Source organism: Phoca vitulina, unplaced genomic scaffold (genome assembly GCF_004348235.1).
Source record: "Phoca vitulina isolate PV1807 unplaced genomic scaffold, GSC_HSeal_1.0 scaffold29, whole genome shotgun sequence".
Classification (NCBI taxonomy): domain Eukaryota; kingdom Metazoa; phylum Chordata; class Mammalia; order Carnivora; family Phocidae; genus Phoca; species Phoca vitulina.
This window is the reverse complement of record NW_022589732.1, coordinates 18980456-19002236: the sequence shown is the minus strand read 5'-3', so window position 1 is coordinate 19002236 and position 21781 is coordinate 18980456. Positions and strand designations below refer to the sequence as shown.

The following is a 21781-nucleotide window of genomic DNA, read 5'->3' as shown; positions in this document are numbered from 1 at the left end:
CCAGTAAGAAAGAGGGCACACGTTAGGGAGGCGCCAAGAGACAATCCAGCACCGAGAGAGTCAGGAAGAGGCCCACAGACAGAGAACATCTGTGGAAGGGCGCCCCCTGCAGTTGTGCGGAGCCACGGCCCTGGGCAGGACACACCCAAGAGAGCCACGGAAGGAGACAGACAGGAATGGGTGCATGAAAGAGCCACAGAGAGTGGAAGGAGGAGTGTGACAGGGAGGGCCACACGGGGAGGACAGGGAGCCAGGGCCAGCAAGGGGTACGGAGGTGGCCGGGGGGCAGACACAGAGCTTGCTGCAGATGCACGAGCTCCAAGCCCTGGCAGACTCTTCTGGGAAGACTGGCTGCCACTGGTGGCCTCCTTCCCTGTCCAGGTGCTGCAAGGCTGGTGTCTAGGAACTGAGAAATACAGGCTGCGGAGCCCCGAGCCACCCCACCGTGTCCTGTGAGGAACCCCCTTGCTCTGTGCCCTCCGAGGCTTAGCAAGGTGCCTCGGGTGAAGCATGCTGACCCCTGTCCCTTCCGGGCTGGCCCCAGCTCGTGCTCAGGGGGAGGCCTGGGGAAGAAGGTTAGACAGAGCGCGAGGTGGCAACCACCTGCCCCCCCACAACCAGGGAGGGCAGGAGAGCAAGGAAGCATCCGTGCTCACCTCTGATGAGCCGGGTCCCTTTGAACAAGCCCCTTCCTGTCCCTGGGCCTCAGTTTCCCCTCTGTAGAGGAGGTGGGATCTCACATGCCATGTCTCTGGAATGTCACATTTAGTGGGTGCCTTATGCGTGTGAATGTGCCTTCTGTGTTCCTCTCTCCATCCCAGCCCCGTTTCTGAAGGAACTCGTTGGCCTCTCCCAATCCTTGCGCCCATCGGCCTTGCATTTAAAGCCCAGATGTGCAGAAGAACATCTCAGCAACAGCAGGGCTCCCCGACACGGGCACCCCTTCCCTGACAACACCCAGGGGAGCAGAGCCACTACCTGACCACCTTCCGTCTCTGGACTCTGACACGCTGCATTTCAGTGACAGTTCAGTGAGAAGTGACGCGCTGTGTCGTTCTATAGGGCAATGTCTCTGCTGGCTCCTCACTGCTCATCAGAGAGTGTGAGCCACCGGGCCTCGCGCCACTGCTCCCAATCACCTCTCTGCAGCCAACAACGGGGTGCGGGGACTGGCTGTGCCCTTTGTCTTCACTCACCCCGTTCCATCTACTTTGTCTTGGCCTTTCCCTACCTCTCCCCGTGGCCGCCCTGAAGCCGAGCACCCCTGGCTCCGAGTTGACGCCAGGAAGGGCTCTGGGCCCTGATCCCAGCAGGCCTCACCCACGGCTACGTCGGCCACTTCAGCTACCCCAGCTGAACCTGGCGAACACACTCACCACCTGCCTAGTCCTCCTGAGCCCCGGCAAGGAGGACTTTTTATTCTCATTTTATGACCAAAAGGAAGAGTCTCTGGGAGGTCAGGTGACTGGACCTTACGCAGCTTGGGACCTGAAGGTTCAAGATACCTGGTCTGTCGGAGACAAAACCAGCCTATCTCCAGGAAGCCACCTCTGATCTTCCTGGTTGGCAGGGGCTCTCCCCTGGCAATGCCCACAGCACGTGCTCTGGGCCTTGGGTCTGGTTGGGCTAAGGCTTAAAAGTCAGATGGAGCTGGGTTCAAGTTCTGACCCCATTTCCCAAGGGCTATGTGACCATATGACTTAACTTCCCTGTCCCACAGCTTACTCATTTCTAAATACAGTTTATGAAAGTTTATTAAATTAAATAATGTGTATAAAATACATGGGGCAGGTGCTAACGATTATTAAGACTCCCTCAAAACACTCACATGCGTGTGTGCACGCGCACACACACACACAGACATGGCAATATCACAGTGATCAACAGCAAGGACTGGGTCTTAAATCCTGGCTGTGTGACCCTGGGCAAGTCACTTCTCTCTCTGTTTGCTGATCAAGGTCTATTCTTAAATTTCTTCCTATTACTCTCCAGAAGACCCTTCCCCTAACCCCTAAAAAAGCAGGTTATCCTCAGGGCCTGAGGGATTTGCTGGCAACTGGGACACACAGGCTGTCCCCAGACCCTTTACATCCTCTTCTGCACTCATAGCCACCAAGCTCCGGCCACCTCCTGGAAGCTCCGCAGCCAAACCCCCTCTGACAGAGAGAGCCAAGAAGGTCCAGCATGGCCCAGCCTCAGGGAACTGTGCACCAGCTCCCGGGGGGGAGGGGGCCTGGTGTCCCTGGTCAGCTCATTCTTCATGCAGAGTGGGCAGATTTAGAAAAGTCCTACTGCACTGACATTAAGTGCCTTTAATTCCTGTTGAATCTGCCATCTGACTCACGCCTCCTCCCCGGGCTGGCCACACAGTCATGACCATTTAAACACCTGAACTATCAAACTGCTGGGCACCAAAGGCTGGCAGATAATTTACTTGCATTACAAAAGACCAATTCGGGGGAAGGGCCCATTCTCTAACCACTGGGTGTTATCTTCCCACAGAGCCGGGAAGGTACCAGAAAGACCTGTGTACTGATGGATAACGGGAGATTTCAAATGATTGTTCAGACTTTGTGTCTTCCTTCTTTGTGTCAGAAAGATGCTCCACATGTGGGCAGTGAGGGCTGGGCAGGACGAGCCTCCCGGGGGAGTCAGGGTCAGACAGCATGAGTTCCTATCCTGGCTTTGCCCCCCACCGAGATTTTGTTTTCCTAACCCCCTGCCTCAGTTTCCCTCATCCATTACATGGAGATGGCGCTGGCCCCCACCTCAAGGGCATCAGGACTGAGGGGGAGGCTGTACTCCCTGCTGGCAGGGTGGCTGCTCTCGTTATTCGTACTGAGGGCCCTGTGGCTCCCCTGTCCTCTGCCGTTTAGTGACAGGTGTGTGACGGGCAGGGATTTCCTCCTGTCCCAGAGGCTCTAGGGTGGGTGGGTCTGTCTGGGGTGCGTTCCGAATGCGTGTACCAGTGTGCCCTGGAAGGCTCCCACCGCTCTGCAGCTGGGCCCTGCGCGTCTTTGCCCACTGTGTCCTCACCCTGTGCCCCCGGCGGGCATCACCCAGCCTGGGTTCGCAGGAAGTACTCTGGGCTGCTCTGGGCTCTGCCCCCGGCCCCCTGGCCTGGCCCCCATCTCCTTGTCTCCGCTGTGACCTGGGTTCTCTCTCATCAGACAGCCAAGCGAATGCCGTGTACTCTTCATGCCACCGCACGCACGAGCGCCCCCCAACAATGAGGGGACAGCTAGTCTGTGCGCTCGTTCACTCGATAGGCGTATGGCCTACAGGGCACCAGGTCTGAGCCTGGGGCTGCCTCAAAGCCAGCCCCAGGGGCCACAGGAAAGGGCCCAGGTGTGTGGCCACTGGCGCTCTGGTACAAATGCCATCACCCTGGTCACCGCCCCACCCCCGGCCCCAAGCAGGAGCTCATGCTGCACGTATACTCACATACGCAGCAGGCACTCATCCAAGGTCCTGGTGGGGGCTATACCCTGACCTGAGGCTGTGCTTTTCCTGTCTCTCCTTCAGCCCCACCTGACATCCTTGAAATTCTTAGAGTGTCATTCTGCTCCAACCAGCCTCTTCCAGGAAGCCTTCCATATCTCACACTTCCCAAGGCCTCTTTCTCCTTTATCTCAGCACCTGCCTGGTCTCAGGGCACTGGGTGTGACTAATTCTCCTCCTTGCAGGCAATCCTTGGCCTAGACTGTGCCAACCTGGGGGCTAGCACAGGGTCTTCGGCTGCCTTATCTCCCCAAGAGCTGAGCATAGATCCATGCAAACAGTAGGTGATTACTAAATACTGCTACCTTACTGACTACAGATGGAGAGTGTGGGGAGGAGGGGCTGGCTTATGCAAAGAACTCGAGGTGGGTCCTGTACCAGGCGCCGGGTGGGAACAGAGGGCCTGGTTGGGCTCCTGGCCCAGGGAGGAGATTGAGCTGCCCACCCCGGCCCACACCCAAGGCTGGCCGTGCGAGCTGGATACCAGTGGTCAGAGGAGCCCCGGTCCCTCATCTGAGTGACAGCACAGCCCAGACTCTGTGCCCCAGGTCCTGACATCATCCCAGGTGGGGGGTGGGCAGGGTGAACGCCCCAATGGTGAATAATTCCTCCTCTGTCACCTGCCAGGCCCGAGCCGCCTCCAACAAGGTCTCATTAGGATGGGGCCAGCGTTTTCACCTCTGCTTATTAACTCCCTTGAGCACCAGCGAGTGGAAAATGGGAGGGAGCCAGGGAGTGAGAGCCTTTTTCATTTCTGGATCATGTTGCCCTCAGCATGGATATTCCTGGAAACTTTCCATGGGGGCTGTCCTGGCTGAGGTGGGAGGGTTGGGAGCTGAGCAGGGGCTGTTGATTTAGGCTGACAGTGCAGGTCAAAGAAGGGCCCAGTGTTCAGGAGCAGGCAGCCCCTCGGTCCCTGTCCTGACACGGCCCCATTTCTTCCCACGAGCTGCAGAGGCTGGTGTAGGGCTCAGGCTCCGGTGGGGCCATCCATCCCAGACAGAGGGCCCAAGGAGAGGTGTGGTGGGTGGCCAGGAACTGTCCAGAGACCAGTCTCTAAGCCAAGAATTCTGGGTTCCAGCACTGCACCTCCCTTCTCCCTGGGTGACCTAGCAAGTCATTTTCCACCCAGGGCCTCAGTTTCCCCATCTATAAAAGGAAGGGGCTCCCCAGGGCCGCCCTCCAGTTCTGACACTCCAGGCTTCCATGTATGCTAACTAATAAGGCTCCAGTGCCTCCCAGAGGAGCCAGATGACCTCGCTCCAAACTGCCTCCCTTGGCCGGCTCCATGTTAGTGGTCCTTCTCAGCTTCCAGAAGAGATTTCAGATCTGAGTGGACTCAGTAGATGCCTGATGATCTAAAGGCCTCCTGGAAGGCCCATGGGAACCGCCACTCAGTGGCACATTGCGCCGAGGGAATAGCTTTTCTGTCCCTGGAGCTCTGGGGCTGGCAGGCGGCTGATGACCCGAGCGCTCTGTGGCCAGAAGGAATGGGGCTGCAACCCAGAGGTCTGCCTCAGGGATCCTGGCAGAAAGGACCCCCAGGGAATGTCTGAGTAGCACGGACTTAGAAGAGCAGGAAGAGCCCGGAACCCCTGGTGTATTCGTGAGAAAACTCAGCCCCAGGGATGGACAGCTTTGTCCCAGTTCCATCAGTGAGGCTATGACAGCGTCCAGGGCCCAGCCTCTAGGCCAGCTTCCCGCTACAGGCCTCAGTGTGTCCCACACTGGCCTGATCATGGGGCACTGGTTACAAATTCAGAGCCCTGGGTCCCAGACCCACAGAAGCAGACTTCAAGAGAGGCCTGAGAATCTGCATTTGAACCAGTGCCCCTGGTGACACTGGCACTTTGGGGAAGTACCGTGTCTCCTCCATCTTGAAGTACCATCCTGAAAGTTTCCATGGGAGAGCTCCTGAGAGCACCTGGGAGGCCAGTATCCCTGGGGAGGGAAGTATCTGGGTACCAGACTCGATGCCAACCTCGGGCAGATGTTCCAGTGCTGAGGGTGGGAGGCAGCTCCCTGAGGGCATCCATCTTCCGTTTCCAGAGAAGACTGGTGCCACCCAGCTATTCTGCCTATCTGCCCCATGGCACCCCTTGCAGGCAGGCTTCTCCCCGTTTATAGATTTTCCTCATCTATAACCTAACAGAGGGCATCAGAGATGTAGTAACTTGTCCAGACTCACCCAGTTGATAGGTAGTAGAGCAAGGTCTTGAACCCTGAGCCATCTGTTCCTGAAACCCATGCTTTAACTACATGTCACACTGCACCCCTGCCCACACTGAAATTCACATGCATGCACAAACCCTTATGTGAGGTGGTGAGCTCTCCAGCGGTGGAGGTGTGCAAGCAGCAGCGAGAGGAGCTCCCAGCAGGCATGGGATGACTCTGACCAGCCCTCCTTTAGTTATGACTGGGGACAGGCTAAGCTGGCTAAAGGATGCAAGGGTTTTTATTGTGTTTCTTCCATAAGCAGAGAAAAATGCTTTGGATTATTTACAGGTTTTAGTTCATCAAAGTTCTCCTGACTCAACCCTTGGCCACCCTAGAGCTGCTGGGCAGAGGGTGGCCGGGAACCTCGGCTGAGAGGGCATTTGTTGGGGACAGAGATGGTGGGGGCACAGGGGGCGCTGGCTCCCCAGGCGGTGATAAGGACGGGGGTCTGGGGGCTGGCTCCCCAGGTGGTGACAAGGACAAGGGTCTAGGGGCTGGCTGTGGTGGGGAGTCTGGCTCGGGGTGGGGCTGAGAGAGAGCTCACCAGAGGCCACCCAGTGAGAGCTGTCCCACACTAAGCTGTCTCACCGGCCAACCAGAGTGTGGGCCAGACGGAGGGGGCAGCATGGGAGCATTCCACGGGGGTTATGAAGCAGAGATGCTCCCACAGGCTCCAAAAGAGGCCCCCAAAGAGCCTCAGGGAAGCAGTGGAGGGTCCCAAACAGCTGTGAGGCAAGATGTGCTGCTTACCAAACCGGAACTGAACAAGGGTGAGAAGCACTTAACAGGAAAGACAGATGTGAGGGAAAAGCTTTCATAGATTCCCATTAACCAGACTGGGGGGCCTGGGGCTAGTGCTCCCCAGTCAGCTCTCTGGGAGTTATGTGGTCCCCATGACCCCAGGGCTCTGGAAGCTTCTCTTCTGGGGCAGTTTGCCCAGTAGCCCCGGCAGACGGACACCTGCAGGGCCCCACTGAGGTCACTGTCTCCTTCCTGTGCCCCCACTGGCCACAGCCCAGACCTGAGACACCTGACAGCTAGACCCAATGCCCAGGGAGCTGGGGCTGAAAGGACAAACATGTAGCAGGCAGCACACAACACATCTACCACAGAGAGCCTACGCACAGCCTCAGAATCCTTCTTAACACAGCCCAGCCCGTCCACAAAGAACCGGCAAACTGGATAAAATCTCCTCGCCATCCGCAGAGAGAGCTGAGGGCACACAGGCTGAGTGCCCGCTGCCTTGGTTGTTCAGCACAGGCGCGCCAGGAACTGGGCCCGGGACACGGTTCGGTCTGCCCTGAGCCTTCGAGACACTCCCGGTGCAGCCGGACAGCCAGCAGGTGGCTGGCTTGGGGGAGCAGACACGAGGAAAAGCCAAGGGCGTGTGGGGCTGAAGGAGGAGACAGATGGGTCTCACTGGGCCCGCTCAGCCCACACAAGCTCTGCAGCCCCCAGCGGGCGGGAGGAGGTAGCCCCTCTGAGGGCAGTGGCTCCAGCCGGGGGGGAGGACAAGCCCAGCACCTGAACCTTCCAACACTTCCTGCCATGATGCCTGACCAGAGGCAAACGAGAGTCCGACAGTCGGCGGAGGAGGCCGCAAAGCGCAGCCAGAGGCGGCTGCGAGTACTAAAGGCAAAAATTGGCTCCCGAGGGGCTATTCTGCTGCTTGTGCGCTCCTGAGAAGTCCCTCCAGGCTGGCAGGGGGAGGCCAGGCTCTGGGGAGACAACGCCCTCCCCCCCCCTCCCCCCCACAGCCAGCCCCGCCCCAGGCATCTCCCCACCCTGTGGGAATCCTCCGGGTTCCCAGGAACACACACTTTGGGCCCTTCTGCAGTTCAGACTGCAGCCTGGGTGGTGCGGGAGGGAGGGGAGGACAGGGGTATCCTCTCTTCCTGGGAGGAGCTGGGTGCTCTCACCCCCTGAACCCCAGTGTTCTAGGCTGCATGCTGTGTCTGGAGTGATGAGGGGCAGCGCTGATCCCCATAAGGCACAGCCTGTGACTGTCCCCTTGGTCTAGGGCTGTTTGGGGATTAGGTAGGGAAGCACCAGGAACACTGGAACCCACTGTGAGGGGAATGGAACTCATAACACGTTCCCTCCATTCCTCTTGAGGCCTGGTTGCCTAGGTACTGGCCACAGTCCTGCCTGCCTCAGTTTACCTTTATAACCAGTGTGGCATGCCCCTGTCCTATTTTGAACGGCAGGACGGTGGCAGCCTGGCCTACAGAGAAGGCGCTCACTCTGCTGACTCTTATCTGCAAGATTTCCTTCCCCAGCCTCAGTTTCCCCTCCTGCAAATGAGGAAACCACACGTGGCAACTGAACACGAGTCTGCATGTGGTGTGGGTATTAAATAACCACCAGGTTTCAAAGGAAAACAGAGTGTAAACGAGCCAGTATGTCATCCTTCCGATACATAATCAAGACAAAAGAAAAGACAAGGTGGTAGGCCGTCTGGCGAGCACTGTGAAGGGCCTAAGAGCATAAAGAGGGTTTCGAGTTCAGAAGAGTTCAGGGAGGAAATGACCAGGGCCTCTGGGGAGTGGAGGCCGTAGGGCCCGGGGGGGCAGGAGGCCACATCTGACCTTGCGGAGGAAGCAGGCTTGAGGAAGGCTCCAAAAGGTTCAGGCCACGCAGCAACAAGGGTGGAGGGCTCTCAAGGCAGAAGGAAGTGCAGGAGCAAAGGTGTGGCCGTGGGGACGTGTGACGAAGATGGGGAGGGGGTGGCGCAGTGAAGCTGGCAGACAGCTGGGGTGTGATGGGGCCATGCGAGGAGGCGGGGGCAGATGGTGGTGGCTTCCAACGCCAGGCGGGGTCCGCAGGTGCTCCCAAGGAGACTGACTGGCCAGGGATGGGGACCGAGGGAGCTCCCAGAGGACGTCCAGAGGAATGGAGGCGCCTGGCCACCAGAACACACCGGCCTACTCCGCCGGCCTCGGAGACCCTCCAGCCTGTGGTTCTCTGGGAGTCCACCCTCCACTTCCTTCTCCCCTCCGGAGAGGACAGCTTATTCCTTCCTGAGCATACATGGGCTCCCGCCAGGCAGCCAGCTCCTGGACACCTCACTTCTAATTATAGCCGGAGTTTTATGAGCGCTGGAGGGAAACGCCAGGTTCCAAGTGCCCCTGTTAGTGGCCACAGGCCCCCTCTCGCTTCCCTGCTTTCGCCTGTGGCCAAGGCCCATGTGCCCAGGACAGCACAGGGTGGCACGGTGGGGCCTTGGGGATGGGCCACACACAGTGCGCTGCCCCCAAGGCTGGGAGTGGGGGGCACTGGCTCGGATCCCTCCAAAGAGCAGGGTGGGAGGGAGCCGGGAGCTGCCAGAGCTGGAAGAACAAGGCCAAGGGCGGCAGGTTGGAAGCCCGGGAATTCTCAGGTCTGCTCGGTCCTGGGGACGAGAGAGGCGATGACACAGAGCAGATGTCTGCGGGGACTCCTGGCTAGGGGTGCCTCTGAGGGTAAGGAGAGCAGACGTGAGAAGGTCCTGGGGCTCAGAAAGGAATTCCAGAGGGAGCTCCAGGGGGAGCTGTGGATGTGACTGGACAGGGAGAAAGTGGGTGAGCTAAGGAGGCAGAGCGGGACTGCCCATGTGAGAAGACAGGGGAGCTGGGCAGGAGAGAGGCACATGCACAGAGAGAACCATCTAGAAAGAGACAAAGAGACACACACACACACACACCCCTCCTTACCCCCAGAGGGAATAAGCACCAAAGCGTAGGTGTCCTGCACGGCCACCACCCCCCTTCTCAGCGGCCTCCTCCAGCCCTCCCCAGGGGACCTCTGGGAAGGGGCTCCCCTGTCTGCTGGTCCAGCCTCCCCTGTGTCCACCCTGGAGAACCTCATGTTCTCTCTCAAACTCAGGAATGCTCTGAGCGCCACCCCCCCGCCCCCCCGGCCCAGTCTGCCGCCTGAGTGCCCTGTGCAGTCCCAGCTCGCATACTTTTGGTGATGAGGAACCCACTCCCCACCCAGAAGGCAACTAAAAAAAAAAAAATCTCCAGACAGCTCAGACTCTTGGAAAGTTGAACCCGAGGATGCCAGGGAGACAGCGTGGTTGCCACTGAGGGGCCTGAGCTCTGGCGACCAGAGTCTGCTGGGCAAGAGTGTCCTTTCATCAGGAGTTTGCAAAACGGCAGAGCTGGCCCCTCACTCGGGCTGTCATTCCGAATTATAACAAAACTAGAGAAACAATGTCCTAGAGCCAGTACCATCTCCTCGACTGGGACAGCTAATGAGGACCAAGAAAATCATTCGTTCATTCACTCCCTCACTCAGTTAATAAAATATCAGCTGGGCAACAACCCTGTGCCGGGCACCAGGATGCAGGGGTGAACAAATCATTTAATCTTCTTTTCTAGTCTGACACCTGCCCTTCACCCATTTTACAGGCGGCAAAGCTGAGTCCAAGGAGAGGCAGTGCCTTGCTCCAAGTGGCCCAAGGAGCGGCGGGCGAGGGGCAGAGCTCACACATGCTGCTGCAGGCTCTGAGCATCTGTCAGCCCCAGGAGAAAAGGGAGGGGCAGCCTGGCCGCCCCCCTGCCCCCCACCGTTTCTAGGACACTGAGGTATTGATTACCACCCTTGCCTTGGAGTGGTTTTCTTTCCTTTTCTTTTTCCATCAAGGCTTTCTAGTCTTCCTTCTCTCTTTTTTTTCTTTTTAAAGACTAAACTCCAAGCCTCTCCTATGATTAATTACCAGCTGCCTAATGCTCTGCCACTGGCAATTTCTGGAAAGGGAATGAATTACCTTGAAAAACACCCGAAAAGAGAACCCACTGTGAAGGAGAATTTCAGAGGTTACCCCACAATTAGCAGTGGGTTCCCCTAGCCTTATCGAGTTGCTGGCAGGCCCTCTGGGGAGGGGCGGCTGCCAGACTTCGGGGGCCACCCTCTGGCTCCCGAGGGCAGCCAGGCTTAGAGGGCCGGGCAAAGGCACCAGGCAGAAAGGGGGGTGGGCTCCTGAGCACCCACCTCGGGCCTGCCAGTGGCTCAGCCCCCGGTCTCTACGGCATCATGGACCACTTAATTCCACGGTTCAAATCCCCATGCCACTACTTAACAGCTCTATGGGTTTCTTAACCACTTTGAGCCTCTGGAGAACGAGGCACACTAAACACACCTTCTCACGGGATTACTGCGGGTAGAAATATGTATTTAAGCAGCGTAGTGCCTGGTACACAGTAGACTCTCACTAAGCTCTAACATTTAAAAATATTTCAGGCTTCCAAGCACCCCCATAATGGCCTTCTCAGCAGTGTTGGTATAATTATCCTCATTTTCAGATGAGAATACTGGCTTCACTCTCACAGGAGTGAAAGGACCAGCCCAAGGTCATGAGCTGAGAGCAGGGAGCTGGGATCTCCTGCCGCCCTGCTCCCTGGTTCCAGAGCCCGACGGTAGTGTGGAGCATCCCAGGCCTCGCCCGGCCCTGTGTCCGGGCACCTGGGAGCACAAGGGGCCTCAGGAGAGGAGCTGAGGGCAGCAGGGAGATGATTGGGCGAGGCCTCATGCCAGACCAAAGACTCTGCCTCCCCTGACTGGGCCCCAGAGCCTTGGGACAAAGGGCCCTGGCCCAAGTCAGCACTTTTGTGAAGGCCTCTCATCTCTGGGTTGGGAGCCGCAGAGTAAAGAGGGATTACACAGGTCACCCTCTGACATGGGGCCAAGTGTGATCAACCCTGAAATGCCACTCTGTGATGAGACACGCCGGTGTCCAGGCCAGCGCAGGGCCGGGAGGCTCAACCCCAGGACCTTCTGGCTCCAGCTACTCTCAGGAGCTCCCCGGGGAGCCCCAAGACTCTCATTATGGTGCACGACCAGTTTGTGTCCATTCTGGCATTGATGTGTGCTCAGGGAGGAGGGGCTGGTGGGAACCTAGGTGTCCAGAAAGAAGGAAGGCTCCCCGCATCCTGGACAAGAATGCTGAGCTAGCCTCCTGCACGCATACTGGTACCAGGTGCGCAGGCGCACCTCTGGGGACAGGTGCTGTGAACCCCTCCCTCTTCTGCACACAGGGAAATCGAGGCCCCGAGAAACCGCACAGGGTCATGGTGGACAAGTGGCAGAGCCGGGATTTGAATGCGGTCGCTCTGACTCCTGAGCCCAGAGATCTGTGTGTGCGCCTGGGTGTGTTTGTGGCAGAGAAGGGGGCAGGCCGTCACGACTCCCAGCGAACAGGCCTCTCTGCTCACCCAGGCCTCTTCCCGCGTGGCCGCCATGTTGCTCAGCAGATGGGGCCCACGCGCCATGAGTGGTACAGACAGAGCTGCTGGGCCAAGGCTGGGGACGCCAAACCTGCCCCCCTGCCTGGCTGCATTCCCCCACCCCCTGCCCTGGCAGCCACTCTAGAGAAAGGTCAGGCCTTAGAGGCCTCTGGGGGCCCTTCTGGGGGCTGATGAGGTCTAAGCCAGGGTGGCTGCACCCCATGCCACCCATGAGGCTGGAGGCCCAGGCAAAGGTGCAGGATGCCAGGGCCAGCACCCACTCCCCACTCAGGACATGCCTACCCCTTCTCCAAGCATCCGGGCCAAGCCTGCCCCCACGAGCCCAGCTGCACACCTACCTCAGTGACCCGCGAACCACCAGCGTCCCACGTCTGGTCAGCAGTGCTCAGCCCCTCCGCCTCACTCCAGTTCCATCCTGCTGCAATAGGAAGGGGTGGTCAGAGGGGCCCCTCACTGCAGGGCCTGGGACTGACTGGGCCGCCACTGCCCACCCACCCACCTACTGGAAAGTTTACTGCCAGCAAAACCCAGTCATCCCCATTTGACAGACAGAGAATCAGAGGGACTGAGAGGATGAGGGGCACAAGGATGGGGTGCCCTGACTCAGCAGCCCCCCAACACCCCACATCAGCCAGTTACCACCTATGTGGATATGCTCCTGGCCTCACCTGTCAAACTGACAAGTGGATCACAATCCCTCTCAGGGTTTCTAGGAGCATCTGAGGACATACGGTGATGGAAGCACTCGGCATTCACTCATTTGCTCAAGAAACCCTGAACAACCACCCTGAGCTGTGAATAGGATGGTGGCTCCTGTCCTTGCGGGGATTGTGATAATTAGACACTACATAACTAGAAGAGGCATCTGCCAGAAAGAACGAGTTACAGGTGCTACACAACACAGACTCAAGGTTCAGGGAGCCTCTCTGGGGAAGTAAAGTTGAAGGATGAGCCAGAGAGAGGCAGACCAAGATGCATGGAACAGCATTCCAGGCAGAGGGAACACTATATGAGAAGACTTGAAAACAGGGAAAAAAGCCTGGATTCAGGGGGAGGAGTTGAGAGTGGGTGGGTGGTAGGGGTGGTGAGGGAAGGAGAGGTGGGGCGAGTGGGGGTCGAGTGGATGGCCAATCACTGAGAGGTGGACAGGAGCCCCAGGAGGGTCTGAACAGCTGAGGGACATGACCCTAGTTCTGGTTTGAGAAGATCCTGTGGCTGCGGGCTGAGAAGGGCTCGGGAGGGACAGGAGGAGGCAGGGAGACCGGTGTGGAGTCTGTTCCAGGGGTCCAGGCTGGAGACGGTGGGGCTCGTAGCAGAGGGGACAGCAGGCAGAGTGGCCAGAACTGCTGGTGCACGGGGCTCGGGGAGACGACAGAGCGAGGGAGAACCCCTGCCCCCCACTGTTGCTGCGGCATGACTGCCCTCACGGGGTGGGGAGGGGTCCCGCTCGCCCATCTCCTCAAGGGCCACCAGCACTCCTCGCTCTGCTCTGCTCCCCGTAGGGATCGCGGACGACCCGACCCCGAGGCCCAGCAGGTGGGTTTCTCTGGAGCCCTGGCTACAAGGCACGGGCCACTGAGCCTCACATTCGAGTCCCAGCGACGGGGGCACCTCACTGGGTGGCTCCAGGCAATTGCCATACTTCTCCGGGGCTGTGCATCCTCTAAGAAATGGGAAACCTGACTGTGGGCCGAATGCCTCTCGGGGTGAGCCCCATGGCTGACAGAGGAAGGAGGAGCGCGTGGGCCACATGAATCGTGGGCTCCCACACATGCCAGGGGGCTGTCGGGAGGCCTCGGGCCCGGCCCACTGCCCTCAGCAGCCGGCAGGCACACCCGGGAAGACAAGTGTGGGCTGTGGCTGTTTCAGGTCTGGGTTTCACCCCTCTGACCAAGGATGTGGCTTTGGGTAAGTTTCTTAAACCTCTTTGTGCCTCAGTTTTCTCATCTGCAGGATGGGAACCTCCCTCAAATCGTTGTAGGAACTGTAGAAGGGAGCACACACGAGTGCTGGATACACAGGCAGCGTTCCGGGTAGGTCAGCTGGGGCAGCAATGACCTTGCAGGGGCTGGTGCTGGGCTCCAGAGCATTAGGCCCCTAAGCCCCAAGCTCCCAAGGCCAGGGCTGGCATCCCTGCCCCAGCAGGGAAAGACAATGTCTCTCCACCCCGACCCTTCGGCTCTGGCAACCCCCTAACCACTTGACATGGGAACACAAACAGCCCTGGTATTCACGGACTCCGGCTCTCCCATTTCCCAGAGGAGGGATCTGAGGCCTGAAGAGGGGCCGTGACCACCCCCATTGCAGGCTCACACAGCAAGTCAGTGGCTGGGGCAGAACTGGAATCAGCGCCCTGCTTCTCCACCACCCACAGCTCAGGCCTTTCCCAAAGGCGAGCTGGCCTGCAGACCCGCTGACAGAGAGAAAATCATGATTTTGGCAGCTGAGATCGAAGCCAGAGCTGGAAAGCCCTCGTTCACCCAGTGAGTCGCGTCCAGGCCCCAAGGAATGACACCCGCCCGTCCTGCCTCTCAGGGGCGCTCCAGCTCACAGCATACACGCACGTGCCCTCAGCCCCCCAGGCTCTTTGTTGGGCTTGGGCAAAGGGGCACACAGACCAGAGAGGGGAAAAGACGTATCCAAGGTCACACAGCAAGTCCACAGATAGGTTGGGGGCTGCACCAGGATATAAACTCAGGCCCTGGCTGGGAAATGACCCCCCTTCCCTGTGAGTCTGGGAGAGACAGGACTAGGGGGCCTGCCTTTATTGAGGCCATATTGGGGTTCTGTGGGTATTTCTTTAACCTTTGGTAAATGTTATGAGGCAGAAACTAAACTGGCACCCCCAATTTACACATGATGCCCAGAGAGGTTCTATAACTTCCTGAGATCACACAGGTAACAAGGAGCTAATAAGTAACAAGAACACAGCCATGACATGTGTGGCAGGCCGTCTGCCGCACCCATGCTCGGCCCGTTCCCAGAGGACCAGCTCAGAGACAGCGCTGGGCACCCGGGCTCCCTAGCCGCGGTGATGGGCACTGCTCACAGAGGCACGGAAGAGCTGTGAACACGGAGCTGATATCATCCCCGCTGCCCCAGCCCCAGGGCCCCTGAGGTGAAGCTCACAGTCTGTGTGGGTTTGGCACCCTGGAGACCAGGGGGAGAAGGAGGGAGATGGACCAGGTGTCACCGGGCCTGCTCCCAGCCTGACCACTGCCAGAAACAACACAGATCCACCACAGGGAAATGTTCTCTGCTTCAAAGGCACTCGGGTGCCATGCAGCGGGGCGGGGCTTGGGCTGAACCTCAGGGCCGAGGGTGGGTGGTGGGGCTCGCCCAGTGGCCCCACGAGGTGGGAACCCCATTGCCCAGAGGACTCTCCTGGCATCCTTAGCTCAGGACTCTCACTCCAGGGGCGGGGAGGGGGGTGAGGACCTGGCCGAGGGGCAGCCTCTGACTACAAAGGCTACAAGGGCAGAGAGGGGCGTGCATTCTCGTTGCCTGTCTGAAGCTCCCAGGGGCAGGGCAGGGCAGGAACGGGTGCCCATTCTGCAGAGCAGGAAACTGAGCTCTGAGGGAGGATAGGATTGCCAGAGGTCTCACAGCTGGAGAGTGGCAACTCTGGGTCTGGGAACATGGCCAAGGTCACCGTGGGGTGGGGAGCGTCCCAGGACCCAGATACATTCTCCCAAACACACCCACCTGCCCATCCCTTCCTCCTGCAGGGATGCCGTGGCCCTGGGTGTTGGCTTGAGGGGAGGCACCAGGCCAAGCTGACTGGGGCTGGCCCAGAGAGATGCAGGGCTGATCGGGGCTTGCTGGAGGACAGAGGGGCCTGTGCCACGGGGCATCCAGGATGACAGGCACTCTGCCGGCTCTGTGTCTGCGGCTCCAGGCCTGTGGCTAAATGACTGGTTGTTCTCTACAGCTGCCCAAGGCTCAGAACCCACATTCTGGGCTGGAGCCCCGGTCCTGTCCTCGGTGGTGAGGTCAAGGACGAGGGTGGGCAGAGCGGGATTGGAATCCTTGCTTTGCCCTTTAATGTTGGGTGACCTTGGGCAAGTCACTCGGCATCTCTAAATCCTCATCTCCTTTCTAAACAGGGACTAGTGGCCCCTCCAGCTATTCGCCCACCAGCCCACCACGGGCAGGCTGACCTTGTAGAGCCCTGCATTGGCCAGAGCACTGACTTACCCACAGGCTACCTGGGGGAGGGGGGCAGACTGCCCAGTGTGGTCTGTGGGCAGGTGGCCATCCGGACGGCGTCTTCATCTCCGGGCCCGAGTTCAGAGCCCCTGTCACATGCTGCTAATCATGCTCTGGTGGCTGGGAGGGCTTAAGACAAAATGGGTGTGTGGGTCCAGGTGCCACATACGAAAGAGCAGGTCAGGGAATGATGGCTGTTAAAGTCTGAAGGAGGGGGCAATTCCTCAAGGTCGTAAGTGGCCAAGTTGGGACCAAAACATGGTCACATGGGACCCACCCAAACTGGGCCTATCCTGTGCTCACTGGCTGAGCTGCCCTGAACCGGCTCCCGTGGCGCTGGCCTTCCCCACAGGGGCTGTTCTTATTCCCATTTTACAGATGGGCCAAACTGTGCCTGGTCCTACGGGCCAGGGGCCCTGTCTCAGGCCCTGCACAGGGGGTGGCCTCAGACCCAGCTCCCAGGCTCCCTGGGGAGAAACGGCTTCGCCCCCACTCAGAGATCCACCCAGGAAAGCATCTCCTTACGCGACCCTAGGAACAGGCCCCTCACCCTCCCCTGGCGGACAGTACTGGCTCCAGGAGCTAGGCAAATATTTACTGCGATGGTTATCCAAACCAGGCTGGCCGCCCCGCCTCCCACATTCCTGGAATACATGTTCGCTGACCTCATCAAGCTGGGGGGTTGGGGGAGAGGAAGCCGGACCATGGGGAAGGGACAGACTGAGGGTCCTGGGCCTCGCTGGAAGCCGTGGAAACTGGGGGCCTGCTGGCCAGGAGGAAAAAGGGCAGCTTCACACTGTTCCTCTGACCAAACCCTGACCAGGGGAGGCCCCAGGCAGATCTTGTAGCGCAGGACTGGGCCAGAGCACAGACCTACCCACAGGCCACCGGGGGAGGGGGCTGGACTACCCCAGTGCCCCCTCTGAGCCTGCAGTTGAGGGCTCCGGCACCAGGCCTCTAGCTCCTCACCCCTGCTGCCAATCACCCGCCCCAACACACGCACACGCACACCTGTTGGACCTGTGGAGTGAGAAACTCAGCCTGCCATAAACACGCAGATTCTCCAGTCTGCTAGGCCCGCTCTTTTTTTAAAAGATTTCATTTATTTATTTGAGAGACAGACAGTGAGCGAGAGAGAGATCAGGAAGGAGGGGGAGGCTGATGCAGAGGGAGAAGCAGACTCCCCCGCTGAGCAGGGAGCCCTATGTGGGGCTCGATCCCAGGACTCTAGGATCATGACCTGAGCTGAAGGCAGACGCTTCACCGACTGAGCCACCCAGACGCCCCTGTTAGGGCCCTTCCTCAGCAACCCAGAAGCCCTGGCTGCCCCACTCCATCCTCACCATAATCCTGTCACCAGGGAGCCGTAAGGTCCAGCTTATAGCTGAGGAAATGCTCAGCAGAGACCAGAGGTCACGAAGCTGAAAATGGTAGATAACGGGCACTGTCTCGCCCCAACCATACTTTCAACATCTCTGCCCGTCGGAACCCCTTCCTTCGATGCCCAATGGATCACCTCTACCATGCTGCCCTCCCTGATCGTCCCCCAAGTGATCGTTCCATTCCTGAACTTCCAGACATTTTGATGCTGTTTCTTTCCTTCTCCTTGCATAATTAAAATCCAGTGCCTGGTCATCTCTTTGGTTGTGAGACCCTTGTCCACTCACTCCAGGTATAGCAGAGTTGAGCCCGGAGGCTCGGGGGGCCCGAGTGCTCAGGGTTAACACTGAAATCCTGAGGCTTTTCACCAAAGAGCAGTAGCTGCAGGTGTCCTTAAGGAACAGATAAGAAAGCAGACCTAGTAAGTGGTTGTTTGGGGTCTGGGGAACTCCTGAGTAGGGCTATCCGAGAATCCCGAACTACCTTCGGTTCAATAATCCTGTCTGTCTTCGCTTCCTCTGAGAGTATTCCGAGCTGTTCTGACAGCCTGCCCACACCCAGGCCCAGGGAAGCCCAGCCCAGGCCCCTGGGCTTCCCGCCTCCTTCTCTCCAGTGTGGAATCTTGGCAAGTAGTGGTGGGGAAGGGCAAGCCAGTGTCATCACTGACCGGCAGGGACTCAGGCATGAAGTGTAGGCCTGGCAAGTCTGCTGTGGGCCCCTGACGGATGCCTCCAGGTGGGGACAGCTCTGGTGCCAGGAGCCCAGAGCAAACCTGGTGACACGTCCCGGCACTGGGGGGGACCCAAAGAGCAGAAGCTGGAGAAGGGGAGGGCTCCCAGAACTGCCCTCTCCACCCTCATAACATCTGAGATTGGTTTCCCCTTAATGAAAATGGAGAAATGACTTCGGGGGGTTGCTCCTTCATTCCATCAATCCATCCATCCATCCATTCATCTCTCCATCCATCCATCCATCTCTCCATCCATCTATCCATCTCTCCATCTCTCTATCCATCCATCCATCCATCCATCCATCCATCCATCCATGCAACCATCCATTCATCCATCCATCCATTCATCTCTCCATCCATCCATCCATCCATCCATCCATCTCTCCATCTCTCCATCCATCCATCCATCCATCCATCCATTCATCTCTCCATCCATCTCTCCATCCAACCATCCATCCATCCAACCATCCACCTCTCCATCCATCCATCCATCCATCCATCCATCCATCCATCCATCTCTCCATCCATCCATCCATCCATCCATCCATCCATCCATCCATCCATTCATCCATTTCCTTCTATTAACAACTAGTGACTGTGAGTACCATCTGCTGGAGGAGGACGAGAAGGAGCAGAGTTGGGGTGGTAGGTGGGGAGAGGGAAGGCAGGGTCAAAGGCTGACAAGTGCCAACCTGTATGCTTCCCAAGGGTGTTTGCACAGTGTCTAATTTGAGGCAGGCAAGACCCAGAAAGATGGAGAATTCTAGGACAGAGTGTGGGTGGGTGTGCCCACCTTGGCCTGGCAACAAAACAGAGGGCCTGGGGCATCATCCTTTTGGGCAGGATCTCAGGTAGGAGGGCAAAAGCCCAGAAGCTTGGTGGGAGAAAAGTTTGGGGCTGAAGAGAGAATTGTAGGTAGCATCAGTGAGTGGGGGCACCAGCATCCCTGGCCACATACAGACACATCCCTGGGGGCTCTTCCAAAGCCTCACCCAGGGCCCAAGTCTGATTTGCTGTGTTTTCCAGGGCAAGCTGGAGTGGCACCTCCTCCAGAGAGGCCTCGCAGAGCCAGAATGTCCTCACTAGCAGTGTGTGTGGCCCAGGCCCCAAGGGACAGCGTTCACTCATCCAGCCCCTCAGAGGGGCTCAGGCTCACAGTGCACACAGGTGGGCCTCACCCCACCAAGCCCCCCAGCCCCTTGGTGTTGGGCTTGTGCAAAGGGGCAAGGGTCTCCCCTCTCTTTGGGGCATCAAATAAATAATTTCTCCTCTAATCAAGGGGCAAGGACACAACATAGCCTGAGGGTACAGGGCGCAGCTCTGGGCTCTGACATAGCTGACTGGGGGCCTCAGCTCTGCTACTTCCTGAGCTGTGGCACTGGGCAAGAAACAGCCTCCCTGGGCTTTGCTTTCCTCATCTGTAAAATGGGGATGATAGGAGTCCCTCCTGTCAGAGTTGTAAGGCCTCAACAAGATGATGCCAGTTCCACGCATGCATGGGAAATGCTCCGTAAACAGGGACGGTCATTATTATCGCTGACTTCGGTTTGCTGCCAAGCACAGATTTGGGGTCTTGCCTGGGGAAAGACATCGGCTCTCTTACCACAGAAGGAGAAAGACCCAGGACTCTGTGAGGATGAATCCTGGCTTCAGGCCTCTCCTAGGGCTGACTCAGGAGCAGGTCCAGTGGATTTGTTCCCCAGAGATGGCCTTCCCGAGGGCCACCTGCTCCCAATTCCTTTCCATACCATGGCCAAAGGTGCTGGGCGCCCTCTAGGAGTCAGCTCTGTCCCAGGCACTCCTACACCTGCCCTCCCGTCAGCCCCTTCAGGGTGGGCATAGCCTCTCCCTTGCCAGGAACTACGGTCTTGCCTAGAGGGACACCCAGTTGGGCTTGGCCAACCCAGGCCCCTGGTGCCCACCTGGGCACTTGTCACTCCCAATGCTGAGGATCTAAATTGAATTTTCTGTCAATGGCCCCCTCTTAGGGACTTTGTCTCTTGCCTCTGCCCACTCTGCTTGGGGTGGCTGGCACCCGTCACCTGGTCCTGCACTGCCCATCTGAGGGGAGCCCTGGGGGAATACCCCTTATCTCCATCCCTAGGACACCCCAAGCCCAATTCTTCTACAGCATTAGTGGAAGCTGGCAGAGGCTCTCAGAAGAGTCCTTGGAAGTCCTTAGTTTAAGCCTGCCAGCTTACTGGGGAGGGGACATAAGTCCAAAGAGGAACAAGGGTGGGCCCAAGACCAAGATGAGAACCAAAGAGAGAGTCAGTTCTGGTGTTGAGCCTGGACCAAGGAGCTAAGGACTCACAAGCAAGTCACCTGTCCCCCAGGTCTCAGTCTCCTTATCTGGGCTAACACTGGCTGAAGGATTAGCTGAGCTGACATTTCATCCATGATTGGCACAGGGCTGGGCAGCTCCATGGGCAGCCTGGACTCCAAGCCCTGTGCTCCCCCCACTTGAGGAGGTGGGCGGGAAGGTCGAGAGGCTGAAGGGCCCAGGGACTCCCTGTGGCACCCGCATACCGTCTAGCCCCAAGCATTCCTGGTGACCCCTCTCCTGGGCCAGGGCCAGCCCCCGGCAGTCACATCCCCCCAAACAGGCATCCCCCTGGGATTCTGGCCACGTGGGGGCCAGGCCAGTCTGAGTGGTGGCCAAGGCCCAGATTTACAAATGCTGGACAAAGGAAAGCCCTGTTCTTGCTGGCAGGAGGTAACGGGTTTGAGCTGAGGCACTAATGTCACCCAGGCCTAGATGAAATTCTGGTTCTGCTGCTTGCAAGCCACATGGCTTTAGCCTAGTCCCTGTACCTACCCCTGCCTCAGTTTACTCAATGGTATAATGGGGAGGGAGGAGGTCTAACTGGGGTAAATGCGTGGCTCAACTCCTGGCCCTCGGAAGAGCCAGGCCACAGGGGCTCTTGCTGTTTGTAGGATGGCCAGTCCTCCCGTCAAGGGCCACCCAGTGGTGGTCTGCAGGGTTGCTGCTGGGAAGGCTGGGGAGGGAGGTTGTAAGGTGTGTTAAACATTACGCTTCTCTGCAGCCCATCCCAAGATGCTCACCCATGCAGTTGCCCAGGGAAGCTTGAATGTCTCCCCCCGACCCTGTTCGAATGGAAGTGGGTTCCGACCCTGCCTTTGCCCTTTTACCCTCCGTGACCTGGGCCAGTGCCTCCCCATCCCATGAGGTCCCATCCTCCATCTGTAAAGCAAGAGGATGATGTCTGCCTAATCCCCAGGGTTGCTGGAGGGATTCTGGGAGATGGAGGATGTGGCCAGGCCAGGTGACGTGCTGTGAGGAGGCTCCTGTTCTGTCCCATACACCGACGACCTTGGCTGACCCTACCGTCCTGGGCAGCCCCGGAGCCCAGCCCTGTGGGAGCCATCACACACCCATAGTGCATCCCAGGGCCCCACCAGGAGGTACGAGGACCTCTGTAGCTGCTTCCCAGCTGAAGCGTCAGGACTAGCCTAGGGTGGCCTCCTTCTCCCTGGAGTCTGGGGTCTCCCTGCA

At 58.4% G+C, this 21781-nt stretch overlaps 1 protein-coding gene across 5 annotated transcripts in view; it reads right to left on the bottom strand.

Annotated features, from left to right (window-relative positions):
• The window catches only part of ZMIZ1 (zinc finger MIZ-type containing 1), a 234779-nt gene that overhangs the window by 132272 nt on the left and 80726 nt on the right, over positions 1-21781 (bottom strand). For 3 of the 5 annotated variants that reach the window (XM_032423917.1, XM_032423916.1, XM_032423920.1), the window contains exon 3: positions 12284-12363. The exons of 1 other annotated variant lie outside the window; for it this stretch is intronic. The gene's annotated coding sequence lies outside the window, so the exon portion shown is untranslated. The remainder of the gene's footprint in view (positions 1-12283; positions 12364-21781) is intronic. One more of the 5 variants, XM_032423918.1, reaches the window with a different exon arrangement.